The sequence below is a fragment of the Canis lupus genome, chromosome 16 (genome assembly GCF_011100685.1).
Source record: "Canis lupus familiaris isolate Mischka breed German Shepherd chromosome 16, alternate assembly UU_Cfam_GSD_1.0, whole genome shotgun sequence".
Lineage (NCBI taxonomy): Eukaryota > Metazoa > Chordata > Mammalia > Carnivora > Canidae > Canis > Canis lupus.
Window position 1 is genome coordinate 3,273,021 of NC_049237.1, and position 8,591 is coordinate 3,281,611.

Consider the following 8,591-nt stretch of genomic DNA (forward strand, 5'->3'; position numbering starts at 1 on the left):
GTTTTTTTTTTTTTACATCTATTGAGATAATTACATGTGGTGATCTGCACTGGTTGATTTTTTAATGTTGAACCCATCTTGTTTTCTTAAGGATAAACTTCACCTAGTCATAATGCATTATCTGTTTAAATGTTGTTAGATTTAATTTTCTAATTATTTTTGTGTCTTACAAATACTGATATGTAATTTTCTTTTCTTGTAATTTTTGTCTGGCTTTCATAAATATTCTAAGACCCTTACTATAGTAAAGAAGAGTGTAAAGACATTGAATGACATTATATATCAAGAAAGATATACTTTAAAATATAATAGTAACTACCAAAATTGTTATTTACATTCTAGAACAAAAAATGGAATAACAAACACTGTAACTTCAACAACAACGTCAAATCAATCAGAAGGAAGGCAGAAAAGGAGGAAGGAAAAAAAGCATTGAAAGGCCAAGCCTTTGATAAACATAGGTAAGCTTTTGGACATTTTGTTTAAGGTGAGTCTTGTTTCTTGAATTAGTGTTTCCCTTCTTTAATAGTTAACTAACTCCTTTCTCCTTAATTAGTCTGCAAGGAAATGCTAGTGAGTGTTTTATCTTCAAACTGTCTTTAGAAAACCTAAATTGCCTAGCTCAGTATTTGGGAAATGGTATGTGCTCAGGAAAACTTTGTTTCTTCTCAAGGTTAAACATTTGGTTAGTGAATGTCTAGTAACAGGGGAGGAAAGCAAATAACATATTCTCTCATTAGGATTATATGTATTATATATTTTCATTCAAGTCTGATAATTCTTCCCTTAATTAGCCATCAGTGACTTTTATTGAATCACATTCTGTATTTAATTAGTATTTTTGAATTGAAGCTATTCTCATTTTACAAGTTAACTGTAGAAATACCTTGTGGACATTTGACTAATATTTCAATTAAAGCATAGAGTCATATGAAAGACATACTTCTTATCTCGAATAATTGTCATCTGTTGATAAATATTAAATAAAGGTTTTAGTAGTATGATTATGTAGTGGCAAATAAAGATTGTAAGCAAGTAATTATCTACACTTTAATGAAACTCCTTTCACTTTATTTTCTTGTGTTATTTATACCTCTGTTTGAGCAAAAACAAATCACCATTCAGTAGAGCCATAAGTACTTTCTGCTTAAAAGATAAGTTTAAAGATTTGAATGCGAGAAGTTTTTAGTCATTGTTTTTCTTTAAAATACAGGTTGACTGTTCGCTTCACACTTTCACATAACTACTAATATAAAAAAAAGATTTTTCATGTGATTAAATATTTTTTTTACAAAATATACATTAAGCAGGACTCCAATTAATAAGTTCACGGATTATTTCCACATTTAGGGCCAACTGTATGAGACCATATACATTTACTACAATAGCAACTGAGTGAAACTCTGCACGCACTAAAGCTTACTTGAGCACAAGAATGATATAATACTGGTTTTTTTTTGAGTCTGTTTGAGACAGTCTAATAACTGGAGGATCTGGAATGACCACACTATTCCCCAGAGTCTTTATTACAGCACTGACCCATGGAGAGACATGTGGATAGGGCCATGTTTGTGTACACGGCTGTACTCAAGTGAAAGAATGTGAGAGTGCGTGCTTATGTTTCATAGATTTTTGAATTCCTGGCCAAGTGAGGCTTAACAAAATCTTCAGAAGAAAATGAGAATATCATCTGATTAATAGCATCAGCTTTAACCTTTGATGATTCTCTATAAAGTCTTTGATGGACAGCCAACCAACATCATGTCTTTCTCTCATGGTAAAAATATGAATATTATGAATAAATCTTAGTTCTTGTTCATAAGGAATGTGTTGCATTGAGTGTTAATTTTGGAAGAGATTCCCGCATATCATGGGGGATTTGAGGTACTGTTATTATCAATAAGTGATCCATTACTGTTTCTTCAAGGGATAAAACACTAGGATACAGAAGTTGCCAAAATACACAATTTTTTACATTCATTTTCAGTAGGAAAGGTCCAAATGTAACTTGTTCTTTTTTTTTTATTTTTATTTACTTATTTATGATAGTCACAGAGAGAGAGAGAGAGAGGCAGAGACACAGGCAGAGGGAGAAGCAGGCTCCATGCACCCGGAGCCCGATGTAGGATTTGATCCTGGGTCTCCAGGATCGCGCCCTGGGCCAGAGGCAGGCGCTAAACCCCTGTGCCACCCAGGGATCCCTAACTTGTTCTTTTTAATGTTATGAAATCTGAACATTATATTTGAAATGTAGCATAAGATTTAATTAAATAATTCATTCACTATTTCAAACACATAATTCCTTAATTCTTAAAATACAAAATTACCTAAAATAGAATAAATGGCTTTAATATGAACAAGTCATCTAAAGAATTGGTGATAATGGGGGAAGTTCTGGCTTCTAAAGTCTAATCACTACTACGGACTTTGCACCAGATCAATTATTTACCTTTATTTTCCCCAATATATTAGCTGATTAAAAGGGCATGTTAGCCTTTATCCACAAGAGGATGCTTCAAAGGACAGATAATTAAAAGGGTTGGCAAGTTCCTTTTAATTAGAATGGTTACACAATTGCCAACAAATAATAACTCCTTTATTCAAAATTGAATGCCCAGAGGTTAATTGATTTGCCAAAGTCTCAAACATATTATCCGCATGCATCTATATTCAGATTGCTAAATACATTTATCTTTTAAATATTCATGAGGCACCAAAGTCCCAAAATCCAGTAAATCATGTAAAAGTATCTGTTCTTTGTTTGATCAGATGTAATTTCATTCTTTAGCCATTTCATGTAGGCAAGTGAAGCAATGTAACATAACCCTGATAATCTTGATAAAGAAGAAATATCAGGCCCACAGAATATGAGCTAGAGTTCATGTTTTAAAATAGTCTCACTGAATGTTGATATTCTTCAGATTATAGTTTTTAAATTAGGAGATGATTTTCATTTAGTCACCTAAAGCTTAGAGATAGACTGACAATTTCCAGGTGTCAGCAATTTAGACGTAATTAAAATAATACTAATAACAGTGGTGTTAGTGCATTTGTATAGTACTTTGTTCCTTACCCAAGGTTTTGTGTCAATTTTATCAAATAAAGCAATTTCAAAAAATTGTTCACTTAAGAAAACAGCTCACGATAATTATTAAACTTTTGAATTTTAATATACATTTAAGAAAATGAAATATTAAGGAAAATGTGAAAATAAATGTTCATATAAAAACATGCAAAGAGAGAAACAAGTTCAATCCACGATTTTCCCATTTATGAGTGTTGACGATTTTCCAATTTATAAGTGTTGTATCAATAGTCCGTGTGAGAGCTGCTGGTCAATAAGAAGAGATGCGAAAGCATGCCCATATGCATCATGGTTATTCACTTTCTTGTCATTCAAAGGTTTTTATTGTTCTGGGCTAATACTATTCTTGAGGCCCTGGTATATATGTGTTAGCAGACGTGATCAACAATATCATGATAATAGTAAGGAATTATTTTTGTTTCAAGATATGTCTTTCATTTGTTTAAACAAATACCCTAAGTGTACTTAGGTGATTTATTTAAGTTTAGAAATATATATTTAAAATTAATGCAGATGATTAACATATTTGTATATTTAATACATGTTTATACATTATCTCTTCAATCTTCATAGGAATGACTAGAAAACAAATATCATTCAGATAAATATGCTTCTACCTCGTTCATGTACTTATGGACTATAGAGGCTGTTCTAGAACTTGCCTAAAACCAAAGAGTATGTGTGCAGTGCCTGCCAAATGGGAGGATCTCTATAAATGTTAATAGCTTTGTTTCTACTTCATGAACTCTGTTACTCTCAGATTCTTTCCATTAGTTTCTCCTCTTAGTTTAGAAACATGTTCAATTTTTTTTCTATCCTATAAAAAAGAAAAGAAAGAAGTAAACCAGTCTCCCTGGTATGCAGCAGCCTTCCTGACCACCCCTGTCTTTTCCCCTACCTCTGTCTTCTGAGCTATTTCTCTTGTTCTCCCCACCCCCTCACACCATCCACAACTATTTTTTTAAACATATACTTTATAATCACATCTTTATTCTGATTAGCTGTAATCTCCATGAGGGCAGAGACCATATCTCCTTTATGGCCCATTGTTCATTGTATATTCTGTATGATAAAAGTGATTTTGAGAAATATTTGCTAAATATTTCTCACCACATACCTGTTTGTGTGCCTTCCTCAAGCACTATTCTATTTAAAATCCTGTTTTAAATTCTGGCCAGGTACTCATCTCTAAAGGTAATCTCAAATCTCTGATTATTACGGTAGCTGACTTTCCTCCTCCACTGTAACTGGTTTTCCTAGTATTTCTGACTACATTTAATTTTTTTTCTTTTGTTTTATTTGTCGGCATGTTTTCCTAGCCTGTCAACTGAATTTTGATGCATCTCTTTATCATTGGCTCTCTCTTTTCTACTTACTCACTGAGTGACCACATGCAATCTTTTCCTCTTCACTGATCATTTGTAGTTTATGGCTTCAGTATCTTCACTTTCAGCCTGCATCTTTCTCCAGAGCTTGAGAATCCAATTTCTACCTGCCTGCTATACACCTCATCTAGATCTCTGCTTCCAGGTCAGACCCATAGACTCTAATATTTTCGTCCTTATCCTCAATACATGCACATTTCTGTTGGTTTCCATCCAGCCCTCCCTACTGTTTACCTTGATATCCTCAGGCTCTTCATATTATCCCACAAGTTGTTTCTTCATTCACTCTGATTCTGACTAGCAATTGCTTCTATGCATTTCCTGTTTCAAAGCTATAAGAGAAAAAAAAAGCCTCTCTTCTAAGGATATACCTAGAACATATTTGAGATAGACTTTACATAAAAGGTATGAGGAAATAGTACATGATCACAAATGAAGTCTTATTGGAAGCAACAGTGAAAATAATCAGAGGTTTCAAATATAAATAATAATTTTCATTTTTAAACTTTTTCCATACAGTTGTAGCTTTTTTATATTTACCTTTGCAAACAGTCTCTATACATGTGCATAGTTCAAATGAAAATGTATCTTGGCTATAAAAAGTAGAAGTGGTTGGAGGTGACAGGCCTTTAGGATTTAGCACACTTGCCTTGTGGTGGTCAGTACCCATGAAGATAACCATGCTTACAAGTCCATGTGGTAACAATTGCCTCAAATTGTAGATAGAATATTCTTTTGTCTTGGAAGAGCTTTGAGAAGTTGATGGGGAAAAAAATCTTTTCTCAATTTCCTATTCTGAGTGATAGGTAATGGTTGCTTGGATATATATGTTGAAATAGCTTTTGTGGTTACCTCCAGGCTCAGTGGGAAAGATTGCAGTAATCAAACAGTAATATCTATATGGGCACTAGGGATATGAAGAATGGTTCAGTGTGGTATATCACATTATTTGTTCAAACTAAGCTTTTTCAGGTTTTCATGTGCTCCCTTATCCTGACACTTGATAAATGTTCACTGTAACCATGCCAATTACAATTTTAAAGCTGTGGGTTTGTTTCTATCTGTCCTTAACAGTCCATTTTCTTGATTTTTACTTGTTCTTTTAAAAGTTTATCCATGTTACATATTTTTGCATATTTTTGCAGAAGAGACCATATATTCCATCATTCCATCTAGTTAATCTCTGGTTATTTCAATTATGATCCAATTACAGAATCATATTCATTCATTCCGATTCTTCCTTCTCTTCCTCCAATGATATTATTATTTCTGATATTCAAAGTCCTTGATTTCTCCGGTATTAGCGCCATATTTTGCCAATATTTTCTGAGGACAGGAGAATTACTTCTGGGTTCATCAACTAATAACTAAATCTTAGCAACATGAAAATGTTTGAATTGCATTTCTAAAAGTTTAATTACCTTTATTTTTATTTGCAACTTTATTTGCACTTTCAAAGAGCTAAAGAAAATTTCCAAAAAATATTCTTTACCTTTTTTCAAACTTTAATATTAAGCTTTTAATAAGTTCAGAAAGAGGCAAATTTATCTGAATAATATAGTTAATAAATTATATAGGGATATATACAGAGATGATAGAAAGATACAGTTGAAGTCTATGAATATGTCAGGTAGAGCAAACTTTATCCAATATAGGCCATTTCATAGAATACAACTAAGTTAAACATTAAAGAAATAGTACATACAGAATTCAGGATAGTGGTTACTATTGGGATGGGAGGGGTGATGTGACTTGGAAAGTCTTCAGGTATATTCTATGCTTTGTTCTTAACCTGGTAATGGGTATGTATGTTTTCATCATATTGCTATTTAAGAACTATACATATATTTTATATGCCCCTTCACCTATTGTGTTTTAATAAATAATAATAATAAATGATAAATAAATAAATCCAGTGACATAGATGGAGCTGGAGAGTATTATGCTAAGCAAAATAAGTCAGAGAAAGACAAATGTATTATTTCACCTATATGTAGAATTTAAGAAACAAAACAAATGAAACTATGGTAAGAAAAAAGAGAGGCAAATCAAGAAACAGGCTCTTAACTACAGAGAATGAACTGATGGTTTCTGGTGGGGAGGTGGAAAAATGGATTAAATAGGTGATGAGTATTAAGGAGAGCACTTGTGATGAGCACTGAATGTTGTATGTAAGTGATAAATCACTAAATTCTGCACCTGAAACTAATATTACACTGTGTTTCAATTAACTGGAATTTAAATAAAAGTGTGGAGAAAAAAAAAAAAGAAAGGAAACTTTTCTCTAATATTCTCAAACAAGAAAAGGAGATATCTTTCATTACAAGGACATCAGAAGTAGAGAATATAAAAGAGTGAGAGAACCAGGATTCATTCAGTTCTCCAAGAGGTAACTTCATTCTAGGACTAGTGGTGGCTGCAGACACAGGTGTCACACTTGCTTGTGATACCCAGAAAACTGTCTTTCTTTGGGCCATTTGATAATTGACCTTTCCAAAGCATCATCTAGAAGATATTCATTTAGGTCTCATCACTGAGAAGTGACGCTCTTTCTTAATCTCATTACTCATGTGGGGGGAAATGATTCATAAGAAAGCCTTAGAATGACCATGTAGGGGTTAATTCTTGTTGGGCAGTCAATTGTCATTACCATTATAAGCACTTAATATGATGCCTAACATATTATGAGACTCAACAACACTTAATTCATATCATAGTTTTTTCATATCTTGCCTAAATTCCTAAGTTTTAGAATCCTTCTGAACTCAGATTTTTACCACCTGCTTCAACATTTGTATTTGTTCATCTTTACTGCAGTTTTTCTGATCTGAGAAACAAAATCAAATCACTAATTATTGAGTAGCTAGGGTAATAGATGTTCATCTTTTTTTTTCCTGACATCCTATGTTCCTTCTCACTGATTTATTGATTAAAATGTACCTGAGGCATTTGTTTTCTTTGTTTTTAACTTATATCTTTAGTTACCCCTCTTTGCAATATTTCTTACTCATCTCAGGTGGGGTCCACACAGAGAAACATGGTTGAGTAAAACTGAGGAATGATTGAAGTCTCAGAGAGTTGGCTGCATAATTAGGGCTCTTAGGCAAAACTTAATGTGTTATGGTGAAGAAAACTGTTTCTGTGGAGGAGATATTGAATGTAAAATGACAGGAGAAAAGGGAAGTAGGAATATCACGTTTTCCACAAGTACAAAAATGTGGGGCCATCGGAAAGAAATATCTTCCTAGATGTGTGTATTAGGGGAGAATGACGGAGGTCTCCTAGCATAACCAAGGAAGTGCCATTCATTGTGAGGAGAGGAGGTGTTGTGTCAGCACCACACCTGGAGAGCAGCTCCCTGCCGGCTGCCCTGGTGTCTTCCAGTGCAGAATTTCCTCCACTGATATCCACAGAACAAATACCTGCAGAGATGGATCACTCACAAACATCCTTTGTCTTTTAAAACTACCTTTCCCGAAGAACTGAAAATTCCTAGTTCAAGAAACATATGGGTTTCTCAGGGTTTGGCACTAGACGCTTCTCATCACTATTCTCTTTCACTGGTTACAAATATTGGTTCCCAAATTTTAAATACCATCTACATGTTCATGACGCTCAAATTTATATATCTAGTCCAGACTACACACTAGTTGCAAACTCTTTCACCTGGACACTTCTTAGGCAGAGACAACCATCTGCCAAAATTTATCCTGCCCCTTCCATCATATATAAAGTTGTAGTTGGGAAGTGGCTAATCAGACCTACATATGCAAGCACACCCTTTTACCATGGTGAGGCCACAGTGGAATGTTAGTGTGAGTGATGTGTATTACTTCCTGGCCAATGCCTTTATTACATAGGCTTGTTTTTTCTACTCTCTACCTTCTTTTTTTATTTTTTTTATTTTTTTTATTTTTTTTTTTAACTCTCTACTTCTTCTAAGCAACTAAGATGGAACCGAAGATAAACCTTGGATGTCACAACTTGATAATAATAGTATCCAAGGTGACTTTTGAGGCATATCTTGAATATGACAGAACCTTAAATTGGTTTTTACATGTGAGAAAAGAGACATTTTATTCTCTTTGAGCAATAATTCACTTGGTGGCCTAGCTAGCAGT

At 33.6% G+C, this 8,591-nt stretch overlaps 1 protein-coding gene across 1 annotated transcript in view; it reads right to left on the reverse strand.

Moving 5' to 3' along the window:
• The window catches only part of CNTNAP2 (contactin associated protein 2), a 2,034,882-nt gene that overhangs the window by 1,376,910 nt on the left and 649,381 nt on the right, over window positions 1-8,591 (reverse strand). The window lies entirely within an intron of this gene.